Source organism: Chiloscyllium punctatum, chromosome 31 (assembly GCF_047496795.1).
Source record: "Chiloscyllium punctatum isolate Juve2018m chromosome 31, sChiPun1.3, whole genome shotgun sequence".
NCBI lineage: Eukaryota > Metazoa > Chordata > Chondrichthyes > Orectolobiformes > Hemiscylliidae > Chiloscyllium > Chiloscyllium punctatum.
The window spans coordinates 35,797,209-35,805,723 of NC_092769.1; positions in this window are offsets into that span (position 1 = coordinate 35,797,209).

Below are 8,515 nucleotides of genomic sequence, written 5' to 3' on the forward strand. Positions count from 1 at the left end.
TGCCTTATTGCAACGAGAGAAATACCCAGGCAAATCCACACTTCTTGTGTAATGGAGTGCAAATATGCCCACTGGAAATCTATTGGTTGATACCTGTTCTAGTGGAGGAGAGATCAGCATCGTAACGTCTTGATTATGTTTTTTTTTGGTGGGGGCAGGGATGTGGGGTTCAGGTGGTTACAGTATTGCAAACAGACAACACATCAGTGTTTCATTGTGTAATATTCTGAATAAGGTTCTTGTCTGTTTAAAAATCTGTAGTCAACCTCGTTAAAGTACTCCGGGTAATTTTCATTGTACACTTACCGACACAAGTTTCAAAGTTATGCTCTGGGATGCCTGCTTAAGAATGCTCTGTGTGGTCTAGCCATAATATCTCGAAGATGGAAGATGCCTCCTTGGGACTTGGTACAAACTAATCACTTTCCCTCCTCATGGTCAGCAAACCACGTTAACATAACAAATGTGCACCAATAGCAATGGAGCCAGGAGGGAAAACATGGAGCAGTCTGTCTTTGCAGTCTATACCTCATTGGTTTCACGTGTTGCAGGATCAATGACATCCTCGTATTTCAATGTAACAGTTAGGAGGGACTGAATGGCCTCTTCTGATCATGAGTCAGTGTCTCGAGGGACAAAATGTCTTACTCCTGGCCTGAGGGCAGAGGTTCAAGGACTTCAATGGGCAACCCATGGTTCCTGCCTACCAGCATGTTGTGCTGACTCGACTCTATCTTCCTGAATTATAGGAGACAAACAGGAGGAGGGAAGAACACAGCAGCATCATGAGATATGAAAGTCAAAATTTAAGGTAAAACAGTTCTTCAGGACTGGGAGTGGGAGGTAGTGGGAGCTGCAGATAAAGAGGGAAGGGAGTGGATGGGATGGGGAGAGCAGCGGGATGGTGAGGTATGGATACGTGGACACAGGTGATGGATGCAACTTGGTTGGGCGATGAGAGGGATGAATCCAGTTGGGAGCTGGAAGGCGGAGTGGTTAGGTGGAATGGAAGGGAGGTGTATGGGCAGAAAATGGAGTAAGGAGATGGGTAGTAAGGTTATTTCAAACTGGAGAACTCAATGTTACATCTTCCAGGTGGTAGGCTTGCCAGGCAGATGAGCTGTTGTTCCTCAAATTTGCGGTCTGCCTCACCAAGGCAACAGAGGAGGCCAGGGGTGATAATGTCGGAAAGGGAGTGGGAAGGGGAATTCAAATGGGCGGTGACTGGGAGGTCAGGTTGGCCCCTGCAGGCCCGGCTGTGATGCTCGGTGAAATGTGCACTTAGTTTATGTTCGGTCTCCCCAGTGTAGAAAAGACCACATCGGGAGCATCTGATGCAGTAAGCTCAGTTGGAAGAAAGGCAGGTGAACCTCTGTCTAACCTGCAAGTACTGTTTGAAACCCTTTAAGGAGGTGGAGGAGGTGGTGTGCCAGCAGGTGATGCATCTTTTGCGGTTGCAGGAGAAGGTACCTGAGGGTTATGGGGGAGATTGGTGTGGAGTGTGGCAGGATAACGATGGGGACAGTCTTGTGGGAGATGTGCCAGGTGGTGGGATCCAAACCTAGTTTCCTGCATCTGGTGCACCCGATGTGGTCTCACTGCATCAGGAAGACCAAATGTAAATGAAGTGAATGATTTGAGAGTATTGCAGTCAGGCTTCTAAGGGCTGACCTGACCTCCCAATCACTTCGTATTTCAATTCTCTCCCCCCACCCCCAGCCAATCCCTTTCTGACATGGCCATCCTTGGCCTCCTCCATTGCCACAATGAACCAAACCAAAAACTGGAGGAACAAGACCTCATATGTCACTTGTGCAACCTCCACCCCGGGGACTCAACATTGAATTCTCCAATTTCAAATAACCTTCCTTCTAATCCTATGATTCCCTTCCCAGGCCTTCCCCTCCTTGCCTTCATCTGATCAACACTTGATCCAGCTACCAACTGGATTCAGTCCCCCCATCACCAACCGGCTGATACCCTTTATCTGTGTTCACTTATGCCCATCTCGCCACTCTGCCTCCTCCTCCTTCACCCGCCCCTTTATCTATAGATCCTTTTACTCCTAACCCCAGTCCTGATGAAGAGTTATATCCTAGGCGTTGACTTCTCAACTTCTTGACGCTGCCTTGATTATTCTGTTCTTCCAGTCTCCTGCGTGTCTATTTTGGATTCAAAGATGCTGTATTTTTTTAATTGTCTTCTTGTGGAATAGGCAGGAGAGAGGAAATGCGGTCCACATGTTTTTATCCAATAGTTTTGAAGGGCTGAATGGCTTTCTTATATTACTGTGAAACCAGCTAGAGTTGCAGTAAGGGTTCCTTCTTTTTAACCATGGAGATGCTTAGTGCCCAGCAGTACTTTTGATTAATGTTACCTATACATTAACAGCACAAGCTTGAATGTTGTCCAGATTTGATACTTTAGTACCTTAGGAGGTTACTCATTGTTCTGAACATTATATAATCTTCACAGAACATCCCCACCTCTGATCGTATGACAGAGGGAAAGACATTGATCAAGCATCTGATGATGTTTGTGCCGAAGAAGCTATCCTGCGATTGCCCACAGAGATATCCAGGGACTGAGAGGATTGATGTCCACCAGCCCCATTGTGTTCTGACTGATCCAACCAGTGGGGAGTTTACAACTGATTCCCATCAAGTTCAATTTTGTTCAGTCTCCTTGACACCTTGCTCAGTCAATTACCGCCATGATATCAGGGCCAATCACACTGATGGTGTGTTCATATCTTTTGTTCATATCAATTGACCAAGATATATGTGTGGGGAGCGTTTCCTTCTCTCAGATGGTAGTGAGGGTTGGGACCAGACAGTTAGGGGAGGCTACATCACTGAAATGTTTGGGGGGTGCGAGTGGGTGTCAATGGATTTTGACACATCTGAGAGTCGAGGGCTGCAAAGAGTTGGGCATTAAAGAGAAATTGCGTCCAAAATCTTCTCTACTTTGATATTGATTGTCCCTAAGATATCACGGCTAACTTCCTCAAGTTCCCAGTATTCATGCATTTCTCCACGGTAACCGTAGAGTAGAAATATTCATTGAGGACTTCACCCATCTCTTATCGTTTCACACGGACTTGTCCACTTTGATCTTTGAGGGGTTTTATTTTCTCTGGAGCTATTGCTTTTTCTTTTAATTTATTTAAAGTACGTTTTTGGATTCATCCTAATCTTCTCGGCCAAGCCTCCTTATTGCCCCCTTTTCACCCGACTGATATCCTTCTTAAATAGATTCCTGTATCTCTTATATACATCCAGGGGTTCCCTTGATCCAAGCCGCTTGTACCTGAATCTGTGGACTGGTTTTGTCCCTCTCCATAACTCTTTGAAGATTAATATAACTGTGGTTACTGTCCCAAAGTGCTCCCCCACTATTAACTCAGTCACCTGTCGTGCCCTATCTCCTAAGAAAATTTTGAATTTTGCCCCTTCCCGAGTAGGACACTCTATATACTGCTTGAGGAAACTTTCCTGACGCATTTACAGATTTTATCTCATCAAATCCCTTAACGCTCAGGCAGTTCCAGTCCATGTTAGAAAAAGAAATCACCAATTAGGATAACCCTATTGCTCCTGCAGGTCTCCCTTCTCTCCCTGCATATTTGTTACTCTCATTCCGGTTGACTATTTGGGGGCAGATAGTACAACCCCAATGACGTCACTATCCCCTTCCTATTTCTTACCTCCACCCACAAAGCCTCACTGGGTGATCCATCAGTTATTTTATCTCTGATTACTGCTGTTGTACTCCCCTTAATCAGAAGTGCAACTCCCCTCCCCTCCTTCCACCATCTCTGTCTTGTGTAAAGCACATGTAACCTGACACATTAAGCGGTCAGTCCTATCCATCACTTCGCCATGTTTGTGTAATGGCTATAATATACCAGTCCCACCTATCTATCCATGCCCTGAGTTCATTGGCCTTACCTGGAGCCTTTTTGCATTGAAATAGATGCAATTTAATCCAAAAGGCTGTACTTTCTCTTTGTCGTTTTCCAGTTTAATCTCACTGATTTCGGATTACTGTATCTCCTTTCAGCCTCGCACTTGCTTCCCTGCTCCTGAGCATACCACCTCCTGCCAATCTATTTTAAACATTCCCTTGTAACAACAGCAAAACTGGCCGCCAACATATTGGTGCCCCCTTCAGTGCAAGTCTCAGACGGTAATCTCCCTGTCAGGAGGTTACCACTGTCAAGGTTGTTTTTAAAAAAATGTTTCTCGTAGCGCTCTGCAATCACGCTGCCGGGCCTCGTCCCTATTTCTACGGGTATCATTTGTGCCAACGTGCGTAATGATTTCTGGCTGATCAACCTCCCCCTTGAGAATGTTCTGCAGCCACTTGGAGACATCCTGGACCCTAGCACCTGGGAGGTAACCCACCATCCTGGATTCCCGTTTGTGGCCACATAATCTCCGATCTGTCCCTCTTTAACAATCGACCCTCCTATCTCGAACCTCCTGTTTACCTTTACCCTTTCCCGCTGTGCCCCATAGCCAGTGGTAGTACCACCAACCTGGCTACTGCTGCTTTCCCCTGAGCGGTCATCGCCCCCAACAATCCGAAATGGTCTACTTGTTTTCGAGAAGAATAGCCACAGGGGATTCCTGCACTCCCTGCCTAGAGTCACCCATCTATTCTCGTCACAAATTCTGTTATCTGTATTTGTCAGTGAGAGAAACTATTGTCTTCAGTTCAATTGCAGTCTCCTTTCATTACCCATGAATTGCAGACCACTCCCTCACAAACATCTGCGAACAAGACTGTGCACAACCTCGAGATCCCTTTTTGCACTGAACTGATTTATGTATCGTGTTATCTCTGTTACCAAGCCTGTCCACTACCAGCTCCTAATGTCCCCCATCTTCATCTCTGTGTCAGTGCTGTTGCTGAACAAACCATTGGCTGCACGTTGGTAAAATTTAGACTTAATGTTTCAAGCTCTCTGCTGACCACTTTTCCAATTACAAATATTTCAGTCACAGAATTGTTCTTGTCTCGGACATTACTTCATGATTAGGACATTGTATGAATGTAGGAATGTCGCTGGATGCATTTCAGAAGCAAAGCCTATTAAACGAAAGATATTGTTTCAAGTGATTTGTTTCACGTCCGACCACAGCTGATGACAGAACTTCAATACAAAATGATAAGAATTGGAATAAAAGTGATTTTCACGAAAACAACCACAAAACCAACACTTTGTCTGAAAACCTTCCTGTTTTACTGATCACCTTCGATAAAAAAAATCTAATGTTATTACCCGGTGTGGGTTAAGTGAGACTTCGGCCCTGTGACAATGTGCTTGACTTTATATTGGCTTGTGGAATGGCCTCACAATCAGGGCAATTATGATGGTCACCAAATGCTGCCCTTGGCAGAGATGCCAACATCCCACGAAATAACAAAAATGAAGGTGAAACCAAATCAAGGAAGATACTGAAAATCTAAAATTATAGAAAGAAATGCAAAGAAATGAACAGAAAGTGATGGGAAACTTTCCTGAACAGAAAGCAGCTGGAAAAGAAGGTGATTGATACCATTGACAGGGAAGTCTGCTTTGAAGGGGCGAAGGAATCAATAGAGAAAGAGATATAGAAGAAAAAAGAGCAAACAAAGAGAATGATGATCAGCTGGGCTGGAAATAAAATGTGAGATTCACCTCATTTATTTCTCGCTTATCCCATCTTCCTGAATATCATACCCTTGTAAATACAGGTATACCCCCCGCTTTTCAAAAGTTCGCTTTTCGCCACTTCCCTTTCCGAATGACCTCCATCAGACCCTTGTTTTGCTAACCAAAAGAAATCCGAAGAGGATTTTCACTTTTACGAAGAAAGGCAAATTTTTTCCCATACAAATTAGTGCGACTGCTCTTTACACCATATCGTAGGAACACTTTACTTACAGATAGCGAGGGAAACCTGTATTAATCTAAGATCATGTTTAAAGCGATTTGGCACCCCTGTCTTCCCTGAGTGTGGTCATCTTCTTATATTCATTAATGGGATATGGGTATCTCTGACTGCCAACATTAGTCCACTTTCCCAGTTGCTCTTGAGAAGACCGTGAGCCACTGCAGTCCACGTGTTTGATCTGATTTGATTTGATTTAATTTAATCAAATGTACAATGGAAAGGTTCTTTTGCAAAGAGTGCAGGCAGATGATAGTAAATAAGAAAGCAGAGATCATAGGGTACTTAGAGTGAGGCATACAAGGTTACAGCTTCACAGGAAGTGGGCAAAGCAAGATCGATCTTAGCAAGATTAATATTATATGAAAAGTTAGAGATGTTAATTCGTCAGTCTAATACTGGGAGGGAAGGAAGTGTTCCTGAGCATATTGGTCCATGTTTTCAAGCCTCTGTGTCTCCTCCCTGTTGTAAGAGGTTGTAGGAGATCATTACTGTTTTGGAAGAGATCTTTGATGTTGCCAGCCTTTCTGCGACAATGACAAGTATAAATGGATGGAAGGCTATCTTCTGTGATGGTCATGGCTGTTCACACAACCGTCTGTAGTTTCGTATGATCCTGGGCAGAGTAGTTACCATGTAAGTCCATTATGCACCCGAATATAATGCTTTGAGTTGCCAGTATCGAGAGCACTGGGAGACGGCCTGTTCCAAAATAGTTAGATGTAACAATTGGCTGTTAAATGGATACCCACATTCTGGTTGCTGTTTTGACAACAATTTAAATTTAACCAATAAATTTAAATTCTGTCCACGATACCAAATCCTAGTTGAGTTAATTGTATCGCCAACACCGAACCAATGAGCCATCACCTGCTTCAAACGAATAGAGAAGCCATCACTGTCACAACGAAGGAGAAAGAGGCAGAAACAAAGGGAAGGAGAGAGAGAGAGAACGCAGCGAGGGATATAGATGGACAGTCAGTGAAAGAGAGAATGGAAACAAAACAAGGAAATAAGCAGTCACATGGGCAGGGAGCAGGGAAGTGAGATACAAAGCACATAGGGAGCTGGGGGTGGGGAATTGGAGGTGCTGGGGGTGAGGACCAGAGAGATCTGGGAGTGAACACTGGTGGGAGCTGGGAAGAGGGAGGTGAGGGTTTATTTTGACCTGTACCAAGATGTCCAGACAGATCATAGTAAGCAATGATGTACAGAACAATGGCTGTAAAACATGTCTGGGAGGCATACAGGTTACGCTGCACAGGGTGTTCGCTAGGCGAGATCAACATGTACAAGATCAGCATTATCTGAGATTAAAGAATCCATTCATCAGTCTAATAACAGCCGGGAAGAAGCTGTTACTGAACCTGCTAATCTGAGTTTTCAAGCTTATATACCTTTTCGACTGATGGAAGAGGTTGTGGGAGATCTTCACAGGCATGTGATGGGTCTTTGGTAATGTTAGATCTAAGAAAATTCGAGTACAGGAAAAGGCTATTCGGCGGTCCAAGCCTGCGCTGATCCAGATCCTCTATCTAATTCCGTCGCCTATTTTCTAAGGGTCTGTGTCCCTTTGCTCCTGCCCATTCTTGTATCTTTTCAGAAACAGCTTAAATGGAGCACCACTGGTCACAGTTCTCCATTTTCAGAAACTCCCTTCCCCTTCTATGCTCTGTCCCCTATTGCCCAGCCAGTTCTTTATCCTTGTAGCCAGCACACCCTGGACACCATGTGACTTCACTTTCTCCATAACACGACCATGGGAAAACTTATCAAACGCCTTCCTGAATTCCATGTCCATGACATCTACTGCCCCTCCCTCATCAATCAACTTTGTCACTTCCTCAAAGAGTTCGATTAAGTTGGTAAGACATGACCTTCCCAGCATTAACCATGTTGCCTCTCATTAATAAGACCATTTTCATTCAAATGAGAATAAATCCTATTCCTCAGTATCTTGTCTAGCAACTTCCCTATCCCTGATGACAAGCTCACTGGTCTATAATTAACTGGATTATTCATGCCACCCTTTGAAAACAAGGGGATTAAAAACTTTCCAGTCCTGAAGAAGGGCTTATGTCCGAAACATCGATTCTCCATCTCATTTGATGCTGCCTTACCTGCTACACTTTTCCAGCAAAGCATTTTTAAGCTACAGGACCTCAGTTGTGTTCAAGGATGCTACAAAGATATCTGTTAATGCCCCAGCTATTTCCTCTCTCCCTTTCCTCAGTAATCTTGGATAGATGTTAGCAGCCTTTCTATGGCAACGAGCCTTGTAAATAGAGTCAATGGTTGGGAGATTGGAGCCCGTCATAGTCTGGGCTGTGAACACAATCTTCTGTAGTTTCCTATGGTCCTGGGCAGAGTGTTACAGTACCAGGCCACTACGCACCCGGGCAGTACGTTCACAATAGTGCATCTGTAGAAGTAGTACATGCTAAACATCCTGAGCCAAGTGAGGAAGGAGAGACGTTGTTGAGCCTTCTTGACTGTCACACCTATGTGAGAAATCCAGGGTAGGTTGTCAGTTATCATCACTCCGAGGAACCTGATGCTCTGCGCTTCCTCAACCA